This window comes from Hesperophylax consimilis, chromosome 11 (assembly GCF_061612785.1).
Source record: "Hesperophylax consimilis isolate HC1 chromosome 11, BYU_Hcon_1.0, whole genome shotgun sequence".
NCBI lineage: Eukaryota > Metazoa > Arthropoda > Insecta > Trichoptera > Limnephilidae > Hesperophylax > Hesperophylax consimilis.
This window is the reverse complement of record NC_142846.1, coordinates 6,258,369-6,282,611: the sequence shown is the minus strand read 5'-3', so window position 1 is coordinate 6,282,611 and position 24,243 is coordinate 6,258,369. Positions and strand designations below refer to the sequence as shown.

Genomic DNA, 24,243 nt, shown 5'->3' with positions numbered 1-24,243 from the left:
TTTGCGCGGAATCCAAATTGTTGGTCACTCAATATATTAGTAGTTTCAATAAATTTTAGTAGTTGCTTTTGCTACCTATTCAAAATTTTTTGAGATATTTGATAATATTGAAATAGTTCGGTAGTTATTAATTTATTTAGTATCACCTGATTTAAAAATCGGCGAAATAATAGTTTTTTTTGTATATAGATGGAAAGATTCCCTTTTTAAGACTATTATTTATGATATGTGTAATATGTTTTTTCAAAAAGTTAACATTTTTTTCAGATTTAAACGGTGATCCCATCAAAACCTGGTGCGGACTCAGTTTTTAGGTTTTGTATCATAACAACAGTTTCTTATTCAGTTATCGTTTCGAATGTTCTTACCGTTGTATTTGACGAAGCTACTGGAATTTCTAATGGGGTGGTATTATCTATGTTGTTAGTTATTTCGTTTGCAAGATATTTTCCGACATTTGAAAAAAAAATATTGGAAGCATTCGCCCATAGTTTTGGGTTATCAGAAACTTGCATCATATTATTGTTAATGTGTAGCTTTAAAATGTCACTTGTCTTTAGTTTTTTATCAATTATTTCATTTATTGTTTAAAAAAATTTTTTACCACTGTTACTTGAATTTAACACCTTTTGTTTATAGAATTTTTCATTGGTCATTTTAATTAGTGCCGTTAGTTTATTTCTGTATTTTTTAGTGTAAAATAATTGAATTATGTAGTGGGAATTTTTTTTTAGTTTAAATGTTTTTTCTGTTTCTCTAATGGAAACTACTAGACCATGGGTAATCCATGGTTTAATTTTTAGAATTTTTTTTATATATTTTTTGTGTATTTCACTGCTTGAATCCTTTATATGCTTTTGTAAGGTGTCATTAAATTTTAAAGCACTTATATTTACATCTTCTGTGCAGAGTAAAGATTGATCGGTGGAAATGAGATGATTGGCAAACTTTAAAATATTATTTTTATTTAACCCCTTCAGCGTTTGAGGGTCATAAATGGCCGGGCGTCTACATTTTGTAAAAGTTTTTTTTTTGAAGAAATTCATTTTTTTAAGTTAGAAAGAGAAATTCTTTCCAAAATATTTTTACTGGATTCTATTAATAAAATCCAAAAATAGTCAAAATGAATAATTCGTATTAATTTTAACTTTATATTCGATTTCACTATAAAACGAATATGTTTTCTAATTATCGAGTTCTCTCAATTTTTCAATGATTGGAATAAAAAAATGATTAAAAATGTGGTTAACGTTTTTGACAACCTTTTTCACGTTTGACATTAAAATTTTATTATTTAGAAATAGTTAAGTTTAGTTTTTAATAGGAAAGATAGCATCTGGTTTCTAAAACAGTATTTTTTTACGGAAAATTTGAATAATCGAATGTTAACATTTTATGTATTTAGTTTTCATTATTTATTTTTTTTATTATTGTTTAATTTAGTTACTAATCACATTAATATAATTACTAGTAAAGTAATGAAAATGTTGGGCTTCATCCTAAGAATATGTAAGGATTTCAAAAACATCCTTACGTTCAAAATACTTTATATAACTCTAGTTAGATGCCACTTAGAATAACTCCTCTATGTGAAACCCATCCTACAACAGCCATATAAATTCCATTGAGAGGATCCAACGAAAATTTAAATTAGGAATTCCTACGGACGACATTAATTATGATTTTCTATTACAAACATTAATATAAGATAGACGAATACTTAATAATTTTATTTTAAATAAACAGTAACTGGATTGACACCCCTGAACTAGTCTCGCTGATAAATTATCATGTACCTAGAGGACCAACTCGACTCATATCTCCATATGTAACAATACTGCCACTAATGCAGAACAAAATTCTTTAATATATCGCCTGCATAGATTAGGAAATTAATACTTTGATATCAATGATGAATGAAGTCTCTTATCATATAAAAAATGCATAAAAAATATTTATACGTACCTATGCAAGAATCAAAAGATAAGTAATTAAACATACATTATTTTCTACACTATCGGTACTTTGATAATTGCTAATCATTTATGTTTGGCATAGTCGACAAATAATTATTCTACGTTATTATTAACAAAATATACATTTTTTTCTTACCTTTTGTACTTGTTTTTTGGACTTTATTCTTTATAATTAACTTAACTTTATATTTAACCTTACACTTTACATCGTAAATTACACCTTATACTTTACACTTTATGCTTAACTTTGTACTTAACCTTTTACACTTTTTACCGTATATTATACTATAAACTTTATGCTGTATACTTTATAGGTACCTTGTACTTTTTAACTTTATATTTATGTTAGTGGCATATGTCGTGCCGTTTGTATTTAAATAAATAAATAAGAAGATAGATAATAATTCAAAATTTAAAGTGTGTATTTCTTTTGTTTTAAATTTTGACAGATGCCGTGAGTTTTACTAGACTTTGTTGATCTAGTCTTCTCTTTGAGGAATTTTCCAAAGGAACTCTTTCAGGATCAAAAGGAGATATTCCTGATGCTCTAAACCCGATTGTCAAATTTCCAGGTGTCTGAGTATATTGATTCCAAAGTGCTCAAGCATCATCGGTTGCTCACTATTTAGCTGAACTTTCCTATTTCGTACCTTGGACACGGCGTAAATCATAAATTAATAAGGAATTTCCATCAACTTTTGTTTTTTTTTGTTATTTTTCAAATGTTCACCTTCAAACATAAAAAGCAGTATTTAAAAAAATTACAAAGTCGATTTCATAGTTATAATAAGTTTGAGTTTTTCAAAGCTCGCCAAAACGATCGTAATTTGACAGGGTACGCGTGACGTCATTCGTACCTCGGTTAACAGTAAGGTCAGTCCCACTCTGGTAGGTGTGAATGCAACAGTTCCCAAGATTTTAGATATTCAACAAGATTTCCAAAAAACATTAATTCTTTTGAAATAATTTTTAAACCGCAGTAGTGACCCTTGGTACAAAATTTTCCGCATTCCAATACATATGTCCGACCACCCCATGGGGTGGTGGTAAGTTCTGTCAGACCCCGCCGACTAATCACATTGCGTTTTTTTTTTTTTTTTTTTTATAGTGAATACCTCACAAGAGTCCCAACTGCTCCCGTCTGGAGCCAGTGAGACTATGTCATTCTCAATTGGGGGATGTTGTGAGGCTGAAGGTAAGTGGAGAAGGGAAAGAGGAAGGTAGGGAAGTACCTGGCTATTCAGATCTAGTCACTAAACACGGCTAAAGCCATTTGGAGTAACGTTTCAATTCTGAATGGTGGTCTTACACCAGGGCGATACTGGTAGTATCTTCCACTCTCTTGAGATTTTAATAGTCGACATAATATTATTTTAATATTTTTATGATCACTAATTATTTCTACGTATAATAATATATACTATAAAACTTATATATTCAGAATCAGCGTCTGTTGATCTATACCAGAGGTTCCCAAAGTGTTCTTTATATATGGACCCCCAGGGGTCGATATTGGCTTGCTGGGGGTCTATGTCAGCCAGAAAAAAAATTGGGGGTCCACGAGATTCAAATGGGGGTACATACGAGCGGACCCCCATTTACCTCAACTCAATATTTAGGAGTTCCGTAAATGACACAATACAAATAACACAGTTTACGTAATACTAATAATAGACTGAGAACTTACTTATTTGATATTTGTATGTTTATATATCGTAAAGTTGTTTATTGAGGTATTCCTTTTCTCGTCAGAATTAATATATTGAATCAAAACATTGCACATTGGAAGCCGCGAATTTTCCTAGTTCCCCAACTTGTTTTTGAAAAACGTCCATAGTAATAATGACGTTCAACATTTAGATGTACTTCACACAGAAGGGAATCTTTTTACGAAAAAAATAAATGATTATCACATGGGACCTTAATAGTTTTAGGAAAATTCAATATTCGGCAGGCAGGGGGTCTACGGAAAAAAAAATTGGCAAGTGGTCTACGGGGCAAAAAAGTTTGGGAACCTCTGATCTACCCGAATATATGTTGATTAAGCTATAATATGTTTCACTTGAGTTCCTTATTACAAATCGCGTGATTTTTCACGAGACTGTGATAGTGTTTTTTTTAATATTTGGCAGCGATACATCCAGTCCACACCTATTTAATTCGATGAGAAAACAAATAATTGGGGAAGGCTGTATTGATTGGAGAGGAAATAAAGGGAATTAAACTAAAAACTCCTGGATTCAAAACCAAGTGCTTAAGTTTTCCATCTGCGCGGAAGCTTGAAACCAATTTGGGAGACTGAAGGAAGTGGTGGAGGTGAAGGACATCCAGTGACCTGGTCACTAAACATAACTAAAGCCATTTCAAGCAATGTTTTGAAACTGAATGGCAATCTCTCACCTGGGCGTTACATACACCTGTACAACCTGTGTTACCTACTTAAGTACATTTTCGTTGCAAATTTCAATAAAAAGCCAGAACTGATACATACCGTCATACCTGTTAAATTAAATTACCGAAGAAAATGTTTACGAATATAATTGCAAGCAATATCGGCCCTTATCGCTCATATCGTAGGTATGAAAATTCTTTATTACAAGTGCATGACATGCGATATTTTACACCTCCAGTCGATAGTAGTTGAATGTACAAATCAAGAGACATTATAATTGGTTGGAGAATTATGTTTCGAGACTTCATAAGACAATATATATTTTTTTAAACTAAAACAAGAACATTTAACCACAAATACTTGAACATTTAAATGTTCATTAAAACGCTCAGGATAACGATAAAGTGGCTGAGCGTAGTTTTTACTAATCGGTGTAGATACTAGAGTAAATTCATGCATGGAGGCTTGTTGAAATATCTTACTAATTTGAATTAAAATTAAAATAAACACCAATGATTTATTTGTAGTTTTATAGTATACCCAGTATCAATACGTTCAAAATATTATTATCATCTCATTAAAGACGTAAGATATAAAATAATATGCCACTCCTGCTATAAAGTTTCCTGAAGATCTTAACACGCACAGCACCTCAGATACACCCCAGGGATTCCATATATACACCAATTATACATAGTGCTATATATACATAATGCTATATATATATATATATATACAATCAACATTATTCCTTACTCTAATTACCAGTTCCATGCCTCACTACCATACATCAAGGTTGGTATCATGTACACCTGTGGACTGCTAGCCTCGATTCTTTTAACATTGTTTTATTATTGTTATCATCATTGTTTATTTGGAATATTTGAGTAATAAAGTAAGTAAAAATAATATTTTTAATCTAAAAATATTATAGATTAAAAATAAAAGTAAGGTAATCAAGCCGTTGACAAAATATTCTCATCATGCATTAAGTATTGGATAAAAAAGAAATATTTATATTACATTATAAAAATAGCTGTAATAATATTAACTACGCAGACGATATGGTGCTGCTGGCACCTTCGATTAAAACGATGATACGACTTGTAGAAATATGCGAAAAGTACGCAAACTCAACAAACTTGCTGTACAATTCGGAGCCACTAAATGTTCCACGAATCCGTCTAGTCTAGAAGGAAATGAACTGCTCAAGACTCACAGATTAAATATCTGGGACATATCCTTACAAAAGACATGAAGGATATAGAATATATGGAACGACAAATGAGAGCAATCAATATAAGGGCCGGAATGCTCTCAAGGCAGTTCTGCCACTATAGCGAAGATTTTATAAAACTGCTCTTTAAGACGTACTTCACCCCCCTGTTCAGAACTGTAGACACAATATCCAGTAGCGCAATGGGACAAGCTAAGGGCGTGCTACAACAACACACACAGGCAACTACCAAGGTTATGTAGTGCCTCCACGATGTTCACAGAAGGGAGGGTGCACTCATTCCCCGCCTTACTTCGCCATCCACCAGCCAGCTTCTGGGGCAGGACACGAAAATCAACAAACGTTATCATCATGGCTGCTTCCGAGTATCTTTTTTTTCCATCTTATTTTCATTTTTAACTTTTCAGATTTCTCTCTTGTATATACGAGTAGGTATATATATAAAGTAATATGGTAGACTGGGATTGCACTACTCTCCTAGTCCTGCTGGATTAAAAAATTAAATAAAATTATAAAGAAGACATTTAAGATTTTGTTTGAATTTTATGGATAAGTTGCAGAAAAATTATGGATACCATTCACCAATGTCCAGACTCGTCAACTCATCTCAGGGCCTTGAATTTTTCGGTGAAAGCCTAAATGATTTTTGAAATTAAGCAAGTAATATTTTTTATTGATATGGCTGAAGTCGCGAACTCCATCAAAACCTTGATCATGTCTTGACTTTACATTATCTCTATTGTTTTTGTGCCCTATTTTTGTCATAGAATCTTTTATTGTAAAATTTCTCTTGTATTAACTTCGTGTAATATGTAATGTGTTAATTGGACTTTTTTCCGTTAGTAAATAAATATGTTTCATTGAATACACTATTTTTATTTCATTTTCGTTATACAAATGACATATGCGAGAGAGTGGGTTGAGAAATACCATATATTGCTGTTGAATGTTTCTAATAAAGATTTCATATTTTATTTTGTCCTAGTTCCGATTGAATTATATTGTTTAATACTTTGTAAAAGCAAGACAAGTCTGTTATTTTATGCCTCCTAGTTAAACTGTTTAGATTGAAATTTTTTATTATATATATATTTATATTTATAGTTTTGCTTGTTCCCGATTCTAATGACATTAACTTAGTGCTCAGATTCAACAATTTTTTTATAGATAGCATAATGAGGGAACAGATATATAAGTATTGTTTTGAATAATTTCTTACAATGACTTGTTGCAAATCAGTCTCAGCACTTTACAGCCGGCAGTCAGCGTTTACCGGGAGGTGGCTACTTGCTGCTTGGCTAGTCGCTACTCCCACAGATTGGCCTTTCGCGATCTGTCAATGCGTTCCGCAGCCATTGTACCGAGTAAAATTAGACTGTGATCTAAAACTCGATGTCCGCTCGAATCGCGGATCAGCGCCCAACAAATCCGCAGTCTCCCGAGTCCCCTCCGCGCGGTAAACGCGTTGTTTTCAACATCATCCTTAGTTTTATTAATTTATTTAATCATTAAGTTACCCCGTTCCCGCGCAAATCTTGTCCATAAGTCAAACTGACAGGAAAACTACACTTTTGTTTTTCCAAACGGAATACCAGTGAAAAATAAAAAAAAGTTTGCGACGTGTTCGGTTTTTGAAATCGATTATGAAAACGACGCGTGTTCGATGCTTCGATTTTGAAAAATAATGTGCTGTCGCGAAATTGCGAAAATAAAAGAGACTGTATTAAATTAACTCTTTTTGTGAAATTAAAATTGTGAACCATTTTGCAATATTTGGGCGCCGGAAAACAGTGGATTTACGGTATATATTTAAAAGGTTTGTTGCTTTATTTTAATTATCATTTCAACTGTAAGATCATCAGTGTAGGAAGCGCTTTTCGCAATTTAAAAAAACATTTCAAGCACAATTAAAAAAAACTCAATTGGTTAATCATTTTGAAGTGGACTACAGCCAGGGGCGAATCGACTTGTTTGTGACCAAAAATCTAAATATACGAGTACCTACGCAGTTAAATTTGTATCAGTTGTACCTTCCCAATGTTAGAAGAGTTTTATTTTTAGGGTAAATTAATGATATATCAAACGTGATCATGTAACCTTAGAGTAAATGCATCACGTATCACGTCACCCGGAAAAACTGGTCACGTTTTCCTTACGGGTGGGATTGAGACTTGAGATTGTAGACTTTCTGCTTATTTATTAAAAGAAATCATACTTTTAAGTACATACTTACCTTATTAAAATCACTTTGAGTGAACCATTTGTGAAAAAATGAGAGTCTGGTAGTAAAAAAATGTTTTTTTTCTCTTTTATTTTCAGAAATGTTGTTTAAATCTTCTATCTTCCACTCATAACATTTCAGTTTTATTAAAAGAATAATTTTGGTGATATGTCTCTGTGTCTGTGTGTAACTCCTAGTCATTGTCCTCGAGAACTGCACGGAGAAAAATGAGTATTGCGAACCTCTAAAAATTATTGGTAATCCAGTTAAATACGGGATTGCAGGCAGTTGCCTGATAAACTTTTAGTAAATTCCATGTATTTATCGAAACACATGTTCATGCACGTGCTTTGCCTTGATAATATATAAAGACGAAATGCGAATATATTAGGATTTTCATGAACACGAGTTCCGACATCGTGATAATATATTCGTCTCTTACCTACTAAAAGTTTATCAGGTTAAAGGATTCTTATAAAATTAGCAATACTGAATTATCTCCGTGTGGAATTTGATTTTCAAAATTGGAACTGATTGTGGAAACGATTCAGATATTACTTACCTGCTTACACCTGTATTAGAAAAATTTGTTTCTTTTGTTTAATTTTTTGACAGATGTCATAATTTATAAGTTTACTAACGGAATCTATTAGAAAGGTTAATTTCTGATCATCTTTCGAAAGACAGTGATCCTGAGACGTAATAAATATAGGCACCTACTCAGCTACTCGCTGATGTATTAATCCGGTTAAAAACGGGATTGCAGGCCGTTTCCTGATAAACTTTTAGTACATTCATAATATATCGGAACACGTGTTCATGCACCTACATAGGCCATGAAAATAATATATAATAAATTGTACATTCTTTTTTACTAAAAGCTTAACAGAAAACCTATCAGTTCATTCGTTAAGTTAATTGATTAAGTTTTCTCTGTGTGGATTTACCGAAGGCCACAAAAATTTGATTGCACATTTCAGTAGGTGCTAAATGACCTTCCGATATTTGTGCTACAGTTTTCGTCCTACAAGATAGCTGCATACAGATTTTACTTATTGGTAAATTTGTGTTATTTCACGTTGTCGTCAACTTCGACTTACAAAACACCGGTGGGTGTAGAACATGTAGAATGGCACGAAATTTCTCATTCCGTCCCTGACGCAAGCGGAGAGGAGTCATTGGATGTTATACACGTCTACATGTAGGCACAGTTGTACACGTTTAGTACATTATATACGCTATACACGGGTGTCTAATTTGGAGTCATCCCGGATGCTGCGCCCTGTAAATTAATGCACAAAATTTACCACATTCTCCGCAGACGAAACAAATTTTAAAATTACTTTAAAAGTAATATAATTACATTGATGTATTATATGTAGATGAGGCATGAAGCAAAATAATAGGTTCCGCGTTTTTTACCTCCAACTGACCTCAAACACTCCCAACGCTCTAATTAAAACTACAGAATTCGCTCTTCGCGCACCGCTTATCGCCTTCTAATAGAGGAACAAGTTTTGAAGAGATATTAGTACGCAGTAGTGCCTCTAATTCTAGCTCTATATATACAAGTACAAATCATAGGTAGGTACAATGTACGGTGGCGAATTTCCCTCATTTTAAGTCGAGACGCACAATCAACGCCCGCGCTGTGAATTCCTTAGAATTTATGGGTCATCTCGTAGAGCAGTTGTAGAAATCCAGATCAACGTACATAACAATGTTGTGTTCCCACAAACAGTTCTCCAACTCGTCGCGGAAGGAGATTTTACAGAATAATTTCTTTATATTAAATCAGGGATTTATTCAATACTTCGCGTATTACAAGAGTGACTTCGATGGTCGACCTAACTAGGAGCTGGCTAAATGAGATCTGCAAACACCATGTTTGTCTGGAAGCAGCCAAACTAGTCCTGGCGACTACTGACTACTAGCTGCCATCTTGCGGACTTCCAAGCAAGCTCTTTGCACTGCCCTCTATGAGTGCATCTGTGAAGCTCTTAGCTAACTCACTTCCCAACAATATTTATTAATAATTTTATATTAATTTTAAAAAATCCGAGTAAAATAGTTTTTCGTAGTGTTCGGGTACAGGTTCGTTTGAAAGATTTCTAAACGGATTGATGTCTTTCTTCTACCGGTATTTCAATGAAAGATGTTCCGAGGAACTAGTGTCTTTGATCCTTTTGGCACCGGTGCAGAGTCGAGAAACACGCCAAACGCGCGCTTAACCTTTGTACGCGGTTGAAATTTGTCACAAAAGAACTGGTCGTTTCTCCGACTCGTACTTGAGTTGAACTGCTCGGCTGTGGATGATTTGCCGGCCTCTGTGTTTCCTTTCTCTTATAACACAAGACCCATCAAAAATTTCTATCATCAAAAGATCCTCCTGACGGCATACCCAAAGATGACATAGTGGAGTTAATGTTAAGAGGAAGCTACAAGCCAAAAATGTGTATATTCTTGGTATACCTTATATTGTAGGTAATAGGCATTAAAATCGTTTGACAAACGGAGTCTTGAAACGTTCGATTTCAAGCACAAAACTGGTTTTTATTTATTTTGTAAATAATTTTATAAGGAAGCAAAAAAGTTAATCAAGTGAAACTGTCACAGATAATCTTCGCTATAATACTGTATTTTTTAATGTTGTTTCCTTTACGCGTTCATACATTTCTATTGAAAAAATATTTTTTTTGAGATGGTTGCATTTATATTTTTTATCGAGTAATTTATTTTTTTATTTGTATTGTACTCAAGCGAAACGATAGGAAAACCTTCAATTTATCTAAAGCATATTTTTCGGTATTGATAATGTACACCAATTCGTTATAAAGATTAATCAAAATAGTGATTTATCATTAAGCTTCGCCTTAAAAAAGAACCTGCAATCTCCAGACTTATATATGTACCTATACCTGTACCCAAGGGTTTATTATCAAGCGATATTGGTGAATATATATCACACAGAGAAACCAAAAAAAAAAAGTTTTTGTTTAGATTTTTTTTAAACTTTTTTTTTTATATATCTGCAACAAAACGGCCTTTAAAAAAAATAAAAGCTTTTTTTTTCACAAGTATTACATTTTATGTTCTTACGAATCTGATGTAACCTGTACAAAATAATAATAATAAAAACACTTAAGCAGGTAGGTAATTGTGAACATCCGAGAATATAATCCACAACTTGTAGGTTTTCTTTGTTCAGTCAGTAGGCCAGCTATTTCAGTAATAGAGATAAGATTTCCAATGGAAAAAAATGGTACTAGATAGGTATATATAATAATTCTATTTGTGACGTAAATATATCGTTAGTCTTTATATGCTCAAGCTACTGAAGGCTTAAACTTACAGAAGTGTGTTGAGGGCGTGTCCTTGCGCCCAAAGTAAGCAAAATTACTTCTGGTCAAATTGATCAAAAACACTTTTATCAATTTCATGAATCTGCTTGGTACCAAGGAGTCGAAAGTCTTATTTAAAATCAGAATGAATCACACTTTTGGGGCTCATCTTTTCAGTATTATGAATATATGTAATATATATATTGAATACACGGTGTCTGGAAACTCGAAGTATACCCCGAAAACTAGTGAATCTACATCGCACAGAGTTTTTTTTCGATTTTTGCATTTCTTTTTATTTTGAAATCTTTTTTCACATATTCGACAACTAAAGGGTTAAAAAAATTCAGAGACAGGTCAACGCAGTTAAAAAAAATAAAACAATTTTATAAACATCTGATAATAACCCCTCAAAGACTGATTAAAAAAATACTATGAAAATTAATAAAACAATAAACCTCTATACGGTAACCTCGTTAAAATATACAGTGCTAAAATGTTTAATTATTACAGCTTTATACTTCAAGCGACGCCTATTAAAACATCAGCTAACATAGCATAAGAGTTAGCAAGTGTAATCTTTTTGATTTACTTGAAAACGAAAGCAAAAATCAAAAAAAGTTACACCTGTTACAAAATTGACTGCAACTGTAATGTAGATTCACCAGTTTCCCGCTGGTAGCTTTTACTACGAGAGTTTCCGGACACCGCGTATAAAGTGTTAAATAAAAAAGGCTATTTTTGTCTTTCAAAAGTAGACGTACTTTCACGTCTGCAGTTTTGAACATGGTGTGCATGAAAAAAGAAAAGATTTTGAAAAAACTGGGGGCTTTTTTGTTATAAACTGTACGTACACACATTCACATCGTATATTAGAAAAAAACATATTGCGGTATGACCTCAATATGGTACTACCAAATAGCATGGGTGTAAATATTAACCAGGGGTGTGTCAGCAGTGCTAATTATATTTGTCTGGTTAATTAACCTTACCCAGTAGGCGGCTGGAATTTACAACAACGTTGGAACAATTTTATTCAACAAATCCCCAAAACAAAAAGATAATGGCCGTTTACAAATCAGATTAGAAAACTGTTGAAAATAAAATTAAAAATAATTATTTCGGTGGTTTGTCTCTGTATCAATGTGTAAATCGAGTTCAATGAACTCTAGAACTGGACTTACTGCTCTGATTTTCAAACATCGAATTGATTTTGCGAACTATTTAGACAAGCGATAAAGTAGGTACCAAATTAATATTTTAATGAATAAATCATTGTTTGAAAGGTGTATTTCTTTTGTTAAAATTTTTGATAGATGTCGTAATTTTTCACGTTTGACGAAAATATTGTTTTTATAAAAACTTTCAGCTTCATAAAATCTACAATTAAAATAATTTATAAATATTGTGAAAATTTTGAGTTGCTTAAAATGGCTTCAGCCGTGTTTAGTGACCAGATCTGATCAGTCAGGTTTTTACTTCCCGTTCTTCTTCTTGCCCGTCTCCCTTCCGTTACCACTTCATCAAGTCTCTCAATGTATTCCAAATAAGGGATACCATATTCTCCTCCAGTGTTATTTACCCGCAAATAGGCTTTATATTTAGATAAGATTTAAAAATAAAATACTAATAAACGATCAATCCATCATTAACCTGAAATCTCTAGTATAATATAAATTCTATAAGTGTAATATCAATTGCGTAAATATCGATTAACATCGAAAAATAAGTTAGAATAAAATTTAAACAATATTGAACCTGGTTACAAATCTTTTTTTTTCTTTAATATTAATCAGGTGAATTTATGTTCACAGCCATGCACATCTTATTAATATTCATCACGTTATGTCTTCATTGTTAATCTCCATTGTTTGGGTGATGTAATCGATTATTTCAATTCTATTTAGATCGAATTATGTATAATTATTATAGAGCTATCCTGAGAGTGGTGAACTTCTCTGATGAAAGAACATCAGAATTTCACTACCAAAACGTTGCTTAAAGAGACTTTTAGTGACCAGATATAACTAGTAGTTCTGTGAAAAGTAGACCTCGCGTCCAAAAACTTAGTATTTCTAATCTTCCCTTATTTAATAAATCAAAACCAAAATTTCAAACTATGTAGGTATTAAAATACCTACTGAATTAAAAACCGTATATTTTATGTGACAATTTTCAAATGAGAAATTACATAACAGACTGGTAGGTACTATAATATTGAAAACTATGAATTAGAATGTCAGAATAATCACGACGATTTCAAATTTTAAAAATAATCTTAACTGAACCATAGTCAAAGTTCTCCTCCTAATAAATTAAGGCTTGATTGAATAGATAATTCAAGGAATCCAGCAGTTAAAACACAAACAAATTTATAGACAAACGAAATGCAAAACGAGCTAATTAAAACAGGACTTTGCACTGCTCAACAAATAAACAAAAAATGTTTTAAGAATGTGCAAAATGATCTCCTAATTATTATCAAAGCCAGTATATATTTTTATGGCCTTATAAAGCATTCTTGTATTTCAAAAAACAGGATTGACGTTTCAGTAAAATTAATATGTTTGATAATGAAACAAAGTTGTAACTCACAATGTTTTTGTGGATTATATTGTATACGTCAAAAGATAGTAAAAACAAATTATCTTTAGGAAGGGTGATCGATAACTAGATTAGGACCCGATAATATGACGTAAAACAACATCGTGTTATGGGGAAAAGTTTCGATTACGATAAGAATTCGATTCTAAATAATAATAATAATAATAATAGTGAAAGCAAATTAACTTTAAAAAATCCAACAGTTTTACACAAAATTTTAGGTTAGGTTACAGTAAAACAAATAAGCGAAAATTTTATTCTGTATAGAGAAAAAAAAATTGAAATAATATTTTTGCAGTTTTATACAAAATATAAATACCATAAAACGCTACTATGCTTTACATTATATTTTTCTCTAGGTGTAACCCATAAATAAACAACTAATTACAGGATTTTCCAATAAGACGTGTTATTTTGATATTCAATCTTAAAAGATCAATGGTTTCCTTGCTTGTGTGGCACGTAGCGCCGTCTTATTGAAATTAAACGTTGTCCAGATTAATACCATCCAATTCCGGTCATAAAAAAATCATTAATCATCTCTCAATAGCGCAATCCATTCACCGTAACTGTTGCTCCAGCCTCGTTTTCGAAAAAGTAAGGTCCAATGACTCCGCCGGACCATAAACTGGACCAAACAGTCACACGTTGAAGATAGAGAGGCTTTTCAACAATAACTCTTGGGTTTTCCGAGCCCCAGATGCGACAATTTTGCTTGTTGACGAAGCCACCGAGGTCAAGACTCAAGGCTCAAGGTCAAGGCTCATCACTCAAGATGATTTGCATTTGATTCACTCAAGTGAATTTTAATAATTTCAATGCGTTGTTGAAGCATGTATCGTTCCATTTTTATTAATGACGTAGTTTCTACATGTCAAATGTCAAAAAAATGACAGCTTTAAAAGTAACATCTACCGAAATAGCGGGCTATTCAAAATAACACCTCTTATTGGAAAATCCTGTATATCGATATCTTCGGGATTTTTGTATGAAACTAATTGGTCCTAAAAACCATAGATATGCCAATATATAGACAGTACAAGTCTCATTCGGAGCCTACTTATCATACTATACACCAATGAAAAACTCTGAAAGTTTATTCCATGGTTTTTCATTGGTGGATATAGTTAGGCAATCATATGACGTCACAATACTTCGGCACAAATTTTCTATCGGAGTTATACCCCTCTGGTGTAACTTGTTCTGAGGAATTAAGTGTGAAATGCGAGCTCTATTACGTAGGTAGGTACAAGATCTACGTAAAAATTCGTTTTCTTCCACTTACATGATATTATGATGTTATTATAAACATACTAATTTCGGTTATGCCTCTGTCTGTAACCGAATCAATCTAACGGTTCATGAAACTCTAGAACTTTTGTTTTGAATTTAAGATTCGTTTTCAAAATTGGAAGTGTTTATTTGGAGAATTCAATAAAGTACCTAACTGCAGTATAATATTTTGAACAGAAAATTATTAGGACATTTTCGAAATAGGAACGGATTTGTCGAGAGTTAAGACTCTCCCGTTTAGAGGAGATACGAAGCGGAAAATTCCCAGCTCCCGAATGGAAACAATAATTTACACAGATTTTGCAAGGAATGACTACAGTTAGGATTATTTTAAAATTCGTTTTAACCTATTAGACTTACAGAGTAAATAAAACTGTTGTTTGTTTCTCTTCACTTGGGAATTCATTTTGTGAGACGGGCAATATTCGGTGTGAAGTAAGGCTGAAGCAATGGAGGCGTAATTAAATCAGTTACAGTTTCCAATCTGTCCTCTGCTCTCGGCTGAGTGTTCAGTATTCAGTGCTCAGAGAAACACAATACCACGTCAACGACCTTTCTGCTTAATTTAAGTACAGTGTACAGGCGACAATTTAACTTTTATCATATCTTTTTTGTGTTCAAGGTTTCAGGGGAGATTGGAGATTGTACCTTTATAGTGGCTAATTCCATTCCAATTTTAAGATACATGATATTGTACTAGAGATGCCATACCTTATATATATATACTAGTGGGCCCGATATTGACAATGTCCTGCCACAGACCACCTTCTAGAGAAGTTTAAATTTGTGGTTTTATGTATTGTTGGATGAGAAATCTGAAAAAAAAACATTTCGTTGAATTTTTTTATTTTAGATCTCGACAACAGCGCCACCTATCGGGTCCAAAATGATCCTATATTTCAAGCTGTAACCAACCATACACATTCACAAAATTTAATTGAAATCGGTTGGGCGGTTTCGGAGATTAGAGTGTACGAACACAGTGACACGTGATTTTTATATAAATTTTTTTTTTTTGTAATTGTGTTTTAATTTTATTTATTATATTTGTTTAGATTTATTACAGACTATTATCTGATAATAACACAGTACAGAGCATATAATACAGACTGAAAAACAGTAGCAATTAACGATGAGAATGGTTGGTACATAGCTATAAATTAATAGTTATTACTTGGTAACATTATGACATCTGAACATGGTTTTGATGAAAAACATGATTCACGCAACATCATAGTTTTTCTCTAGTTATGGTGTAGTCCAGCTCTGATTAATGTGAGACTATATACACAGGTAGTTAAAAAAAATGTTTTTAATTTTTAATCCAAAACACCAATTTTTCAATATCGTGCGTAATGCGTGTTATTTTATTTTATTTAAATGTGTACAAGTGTTATAATGTCTTCGCAGGTCGAAATTAGTCCCTATTAGTCCTCTAGCTTGGCAAAATACCTGTTCTAAGGAACGAAATATGCTCGTGAAAATGCCAAAAAATATTGTTTTTATTAAAATTATCTTATGATTAATAAAATATTTGAATTAAATTGAAGAAAAGAAATCTCAAATAGTATTATTTTTCTGCGGGTGCACTCTTCCATCGAAGGTTGGTTATCATCAATATTCACCTTATAGGGTACGAACCGTATCTACATACACTCAAAGATACTGATCATATATGTGTCGTAACCTTAAGGCTCATCCCAATCTTTTTTTGAGTAGCGATCCACAAGAGTCCCAACAGCTCACAACTCTCTGGAGTCAGAGAGACTATGACATCCTCAATTGGGGTACATTGCAAGGCTAATGGGAAGAAAAAAGAGGTGGGTGTGAAAAGAGGAAGTTAGATGCTAAATGGCTAAAGCCATTTCAAGCAAATTTTCTCTTCTGAATCATGGTCTTAGACATCCCTCAGCTCTTACTAATCTCCAGAATTTGGCTGAATTTAAACGGACTTTAAAAACAAAATTATTTAAAAAATATTAATATTAATATTTCTTAACTTCTTTTCGATATTTTATAATAAGCCATATTCTAAAACTTCCGGTAATTGTATGGTTTCGGTTGCCTCCTTATTGTACCTTTTTAAAATGTCTGCTCAGAAGATTCTCATTTCTGAGCACAACATTATGCTTTAGTTTTAATGTTCTAGTTTTGTCTTGTGGTATAATAGCACTGTTATTGTTATTCTTTGTTTTGTCATCACTTTGTATTAACAGTATATTTAGTGTTATAATATTAGATCTGTATTGGGTAAGGCACATTGTAGGAATAATTTAAAAACATGACCACTAATACTAAATTACCTTTTTTAAGTGTGTTATAGTTAAGCGCACTTGAAACTGCGCTATATAAATGCCATTTTATTATTATTATTATTTCACAAGGGCAATACTGAGAGTATCTTCCACTCTGGCACCTGATGCCAAAATACAATAATATATACTATCTTAAATACATGAATAAATTGTAAAACAACAAGCATGCCGGGATTTGAACCCTCGACCTTCGGTTTCGTAGCAAATGATCGTAACCACTGAACCACGAAAGCCGTCACCAGAATTATCAGTAGGATTTTCATGTATTTTGATGCTTCTGTCAAAGATATTAGTCATTTACAAAATTGTAATAACGAGTAGAATTTCGCAATTTATAGATTATTTAATTGAGGGGTTATTTTGCACTAGATTTAGGTACGTAATTAAACTTTTCGTGTTTTGTAGGTACCTGGTTCTTTATAAAAAGTATGTGTCATTTTCACTTGCCGGAAAATAAACATCGATAAGCAACAGGCTTATCTGCGGAGATCAGATGATTAGAAAATCTTGGATCAAGGCTACCATGAAAAATTCTTCGGAATTTCCAAAGAACGAGTGCAGGATTGTAGAAGACGTACTCGTGTCACCTTGCCTTTCTTTGCCTCGCATCTCCTGCTCTCCATCCCATGTTGGATGTTATCTTTCTGGTCAAAGTGTGCGACGCGAATCTTCACTGTGCAAATCAAGATTGATGAGGTAGTTTCGTTGCCTCAGAAATATTCTCTCTGATTGTACCGGCGACTCCCTGAGAGTGTAGAACAGGCATAAGAAATTCATACACATAACAACATCAAAAGCATCGTTTTCTTTTAGGTGCGTGGGAATGTGGATCAAGCTGAAGAAGAAAAAAAAATCATATAGGATATCCAACCAGAGGTGTAGGTGGCATTGAAAAGGCGTCTAACTGTAGACAATCTAAATATGTGATATGTAAAACACCTGTTACCGTTTTAAATAGGTGGCATTGACCAAAGAGTTACTCTAGCCAAGAGTCATCACTCTCATCACCATTACATATATCATTTACCAATGGAATCGCAATACAGAGAACATATGAATACCTTGTTCGCAGTATCCAGGATTATACCTCCATTATTTGGGCCCTATCTGAACAAACCATATCCTAGTCATATGAGAGAATATACGTACTATCCATTTCTCTATCCATCCTTGTTCTTAACAGGACTAATCGATCTAGCATCTTAGAAGCACGACGAAAAATATTTTAAAGAAAAGATTTTTTTAAACATATCTCTTGAACTATACTTGATCCATCAGTATCGAAAGAGCTTATCGGTGGAGATTGTATGCATTTTTTTATACGAAAACGAGGACTTCTGCATAAAATAAGGTACAAATCAACAAGAGCTACTCAATTCCTACATTCTTTTTAGCAAAATTGTTAAAACTTTTAAGACATCTATAAAAAATACTCAATATTACAAGTATTCAAAAACAATACTATTTTACAAAGGGATAAAAATATTAATATAATCTTTAGTTATTAATTAGAATTATTCAAGAAAACAGTAAAATTATTGTATCATCTTTAACAAAATGCAGTTACTTCATTTCGAACCATTTTTTTTCTAGCTATACCTCGCCACGCGTTGCTGTGGTTAAGTCCGTTTGTGCAGAGAGATAAACAATAGCGCGTGTTGCTTTTACGTCCAACAGATGGCGATATTTTTTTAAAGCATGTTCTTATCTGCCACAGGTGACATCTGTATCATATAGATATTTTTAAAAAACACGTGTATTCGAATGCAACTTTGTGTCAAAATTTCAAAGCAAACAGTGAAGATATTTCGGAGAATTAAGATTTTGAAAAAACGAACATTTACATTTTTATTTATATAGATAATGTTACCACATCCCTTACTATCATACACTCTATGATATTACTTTTTACTTCAACACCAAACTCAAAAGTTAGTTCTCTTCATTAGTGTAGAAATACTAAAAAACATAAATTTCACAATTAGTTCTAATGCCATTTACTAAGTATTATTGTAACAAATTTAAATGTTTTAAATAATATGTATTGAAAATTAATATTTTGTGAAAATACTTGATAAAAAACAAAAAGAAAATGCTTAACGATTCTGCATTGACCATCGATATTTTCAACGTCACTTACAGACAATTTAGCAACTATCATTTGACTTATGTATGTCGTAATAATGAAACTGCCCCCATAACCTTTTGTACTTACATGTACCTCAACTTTGTAAAATTCTCAGTAATACATTGGTGCGTAACCGTTTTATGGATAACATGAATAAATAAATATATGCCGTATACATCCAACATACGAAGGTCATATTTTATCTAACGCTCCAAAAAGCCACTAACATCTTCTAATCTCAATGTTGCTGTCAAAGTTGCATGGATGCGAAGCTTTTCAATTTTCTTCCCGATGCCATCCATAGAATGATGTGCGGGTATTTTTATAAATTGTGCACTCATTGAAGCATCCGGTAAGCGACGACTAAATCGTCGTTTTGATAAAACGCCGTCACAGGACATACTGTGAACCATAACGCGTTCTTGGTCATGGAAAAAAATGTGGAGTGTGGCGATTCGAATTCAGCACAATAAAATGTGAATACGTCAAAGAAATAAGAAATTGCGTAATACATCATAAATGTAGACGTTTTACGGGTGTCCAGTATTATGACTCTTGACTCGATTATAATCAATATTTGTTGTCTTATGTCCTACAGGAATAACCGTGTCTTCTTATTCCATTTAGGTACTTTTATAAAAGTCTTAGTATCCAATAATTTTAAATTAAGACGTATTCGGTCACTCATCTCATGCCTCGCTTCAATTCATGGTGGATGGTATTAGAACTATTCGATCGCCGATATCTTGATAGAAGAGAGGCGGAATCTACGTAGGGAATGTACACCTCTCTGATGATCTCGACTATAATACAAATATTAACAACTATTCAGCACAATATGATGTACAACCCTAAGAAGACGGAATTGATTGGGTTCCACCACTGGAAAAATCCAGATACAAGTAAGATGCTCCCCGTACACCTTAACGAGGCAAGAATAAATACGTGTACGAACGTAAAATACTTGGGGCACATTATTTATAAAGACCTATCGGACGATGGCGATATCGAACGACAAGGGAAAAGCCTAAGCACATTGTCTAATATGTTTGCCCGTGCAAATGCAGTAATACTGTTAAAAAAACGCAGTTCAACGCATTCTGTACCGGCCTGTAAAGGTGTGAGACATGGTGTCAATACCGAACTTGCTCGATGGAACGACTGCGAATCCAATAATGACGCCTGTAGAATCATATTTCGATACAGAAGATACAGCAGCGCATCGACAATGTTCACGGAATTAGGACTAAATGGATTTGCCGGCCTGATGAGACACCGGGTCACTGGAGCCAGGATGCCTAGTGGTCTTACTGTGGTTCAAAGCCAATGAATCCACCTAGATTTCACCGTTTATCTCATAGTTTTAGATTCTATAAATTAGGCACATTATGGTAAGCGATCGCTCAAAACGTTTTTGCAAACTTGGCATAAATTGCCAAAAATCGCTCCAGTGGTGTTGATTAAATATTTTTTATTTGTTTCACAAGATTAAAACGCTTAGGAACTCGGGCGAAACCAGTTAGTAACTACTGCTAAAAAAACATATATAAATTCTCAATAAACTCATTTACTGTCAACATCGCGCAATTCCAACAATTTAAAAATAAAGGAATTATCATAATCGAGCAACTTGCTTCAGAATTGCGACTAATATGGTGCTTCAAGGATTTCTACTGTTGTTTAAATATCTAACATAGGCCATAATTTTAAATAAATTTTTTATATCTTTAGATTTAAGATGCTGGGTTTTGTATTTCATCTGTTGGGTGATTGTTGATTACGTGAGTCAGCCATTGTGTGACAGAGTGTGTAGGCAGGTGCCATGTGTTCTCGAGAATAAAATAAAAATATCATAATTTGGTTCATGCCGTTATAAAAGTGGGAGTGAAGCATGATTCAAAGTATATTATAAAGATAGAGAGATGTTTGCAGGCGGAATGATGAAACGAAGCATATTAAATACATGATCAAAATACTAATATGAAAGATGGAATAAATGACGGAGAGAAAAACACTCATTGAAACAAAAATTAAATTGAAGCAGATATGTGCGGTGTATTGGGAGAATTCGATTGATAGACTTGCCCTAACACGAAATATGGGTACCATTTCGACGCGCTGGAGGCAATCACGTGACCAAATTTTTGGCACCAGGGTGGTTCGAGAATGATTTGAAATAAATAAAATTTGAAAAACTATGATATCAGTCGTACATTGACCACCGAAGAGCGCACATTGAAATTAACCAGAACATGCGCAGAAAAGTAAAGTTCGTTAAAGTAAGGCAAAGGTTTGCAGTACAGTTCAATGAGAGACTTTTCGGCGCTGGATCTGAATGTTCGTTCTTAAACGATTCGCTTGGCGTAGCGATGCTAAAATTGAGTGCGGTGGTTAAATCATTTACATAAACACATTTGTAAAAGTGTCTAACTATATAGTGCTAAAAATTTTGATTTGGGCCATTATAAAATGGACTAGTTATTCTTAAGGCGATGCACTACGTCGTGTAATATTTTAAATCAAGCCGCTATCAATAACACCCCTTACGTAGATGGCGATAAGGTTTAAATTCCCGCTTAACACCATCCTCCTGTTTTGATTTATGCAAGAAAAAAACATGGCCAAAAAGTGCCTTTTATTTTATTTTGTGGATGTTTAGGCATAAATATTTAATTTTTTTCCAATCATTTTATAAATAACTTAATTTGCCACATTATACAATAAAATCATAACCGAAATAAATGAGTTCGATAAATGGGTTAGTAAGTAGGAGATTTTGAACTTCAAAGCAGTTTTCATAGGCTTTATACATTATTTTTTTCTGGGCTTATAAAAAGACTTTTCTAAAAAATACTCGATTATTTCAAAGGCCAAGATGTATTCTACTCGCAGTATTTAATTAGAGCATCTGAAACATTTCTAGGCGACCAAATTTTCAAACCAAAAACATATGACTTTGCATTACTACGTATTGCATCGCCTTAAGCAGATTTTTTTTGAGAAGAGAGAATGGTTATATCATGGTTATATCACAATGCGAGTTGAATCAGCGAAAATTGGACGGTCACGCCGCCTCCCTCGCTCCTTGCAATTTGGTTTGTTCCCCTTTTCCTTATTGGCAAGTCTATTATTATGAATGCCTATGAGAGAATCATAATCTTCCGTATCTATTCTGAGAAAATGTGGATTTATAAAATATTTCCAGAAGTTTACGCTATCATACCGGATAACCAGCCAGACCAATTAATATATATGTAAACGAATCAAACTTTTGAAATAGACTTGTTGTGTAACTTCTAATTTTCCTTTTCTTTACTGCTTCCGATGTCCTGCCATATCGAAGGTTGTCTATCATGAGCTATGGGAAACTGCACGAAGATACGAAGTCATCCTCTCCTACGTACGTCTTTCATCAATCATCTCTTAGATTTTCAGTTAGGTGATTATGTATTTACGTGCCTGAAAACTTCAGTCGTAGTCGTCAGCACTACTTGTTCAAGATACCACACGGCAGAACAAGTTCTATCACTTCATTACTATGCTGGTCCAGCACAGCATAGCATGACAAGTGGAATATTTAATAACTCTTTAAATAACTGTAAAACTTTTTATATACCTACCTTCCCAAATGTTGAATATCTCTAAATAGTATAATACAAAGTCGCTGTCCGCGTCTGTTTGTTTGTTCGCTTAGTTCTTCTAAACTACGCAACGGTTGTTGATAAGGTTTGCACTATCATTTAGAGAATTTCCTCCGAAAGATTTATATATATAACAAATGCATATTATATTTATAGAAAGTAGAGAAAAGTCGGGCAACGCCAGATACGTGTCAGTAAATTAATGGTTACTTATGAGAACCTATACAGTTCCTAAAGCTGGAGGTCGAGGGTTCAAATCCGGGAGTGCGCATGTAAATTTTATTTAATTAATCTGTGTTATTTCACAATCTACTAATTTAAAAAAATATATGTAGTATATTTACGCCACATGCCAGAGTGGATGATACTCTCAGTATCGCCCTGGTGTAAGACCACCATTCAGAATTGAAACGTTACTTGAAATGACTTTGGTCGTGCTTGGTGACCATATCTGTATAGCCTGGTATTTTCCCTCTTTCCTCTACCCCATCTCCTTCCTCTCCCCAATAACATCAGCCTCACAACATACATTAATATAGACGACATGGTCTCACTGGCTCACTACATAAGTAAGTGTTACTTTTACACCTTTATCACGAACCTTGCGTTGTCCACCATCAGGGCCAGAGGCGGATTTGCCCTTAGGCCTATGTAGGCCCGGGCCTAGGGCGGCCAGATATTAGGGGCGGCCAATCGTGACAAAAAAGTCACAGATGATAACAAGAAATTACTTCCTAAGTACCTAAATATTCTACGTACGAAATAGCGATATGCAAGAGCGTGTTCACACACAGCACACAGCGCGGCAGGCGTATCCGCCGCCAAGACCTGGACAAATCTCACCCCATGAACCATGATTGATAATGGCAGGAAAATTAAAACGTTTTTGACCCTAGGAACTAACTGAAAAGTTTGGATACTCCTGGTCAATATGATGGGTACTGAGAAAGGGGCGGCTACATGGTCTGGGGCCTAGGGCGGCCAAGACTGCAAATCCGCCTCTAATCAGGGCAAATGTGCAGAGAGATATAATGGTTAGATGATGTGGGTGTACGAGTAAAGAATACCGTATTGCAACAACGAATCATAAAGGTT

At 33.6% G+C, this 24,243-nt stretch overlaps 1 protein-coding gene across 2 annotated transcripts in view; it reads left to right on the top strand.

The window, feature by feature from the left end:
* The first annotated feature begins 7,029 nt into the window (after positions 1-7,029).
* The window catches only part of Pif1A (PFTAIRE-interacting factor 1A), a 291,214-nt gene continuing 274,000 nt past the window's right edge, over positions 7,030-24,243 (top strand). The window contains exon 1 of one of the 2 annotated variants that reach the window (XM_089637233.1): positions 7,030-7,421. The gene's annotated coding sequence lies outside the window, so the exon portion shown is untranslated. The remainder of the gene's footprint in view (positions 7,422-24,243) is intronic. The other variant, XM_089637232.1, reaches the window with a different exon arrangement.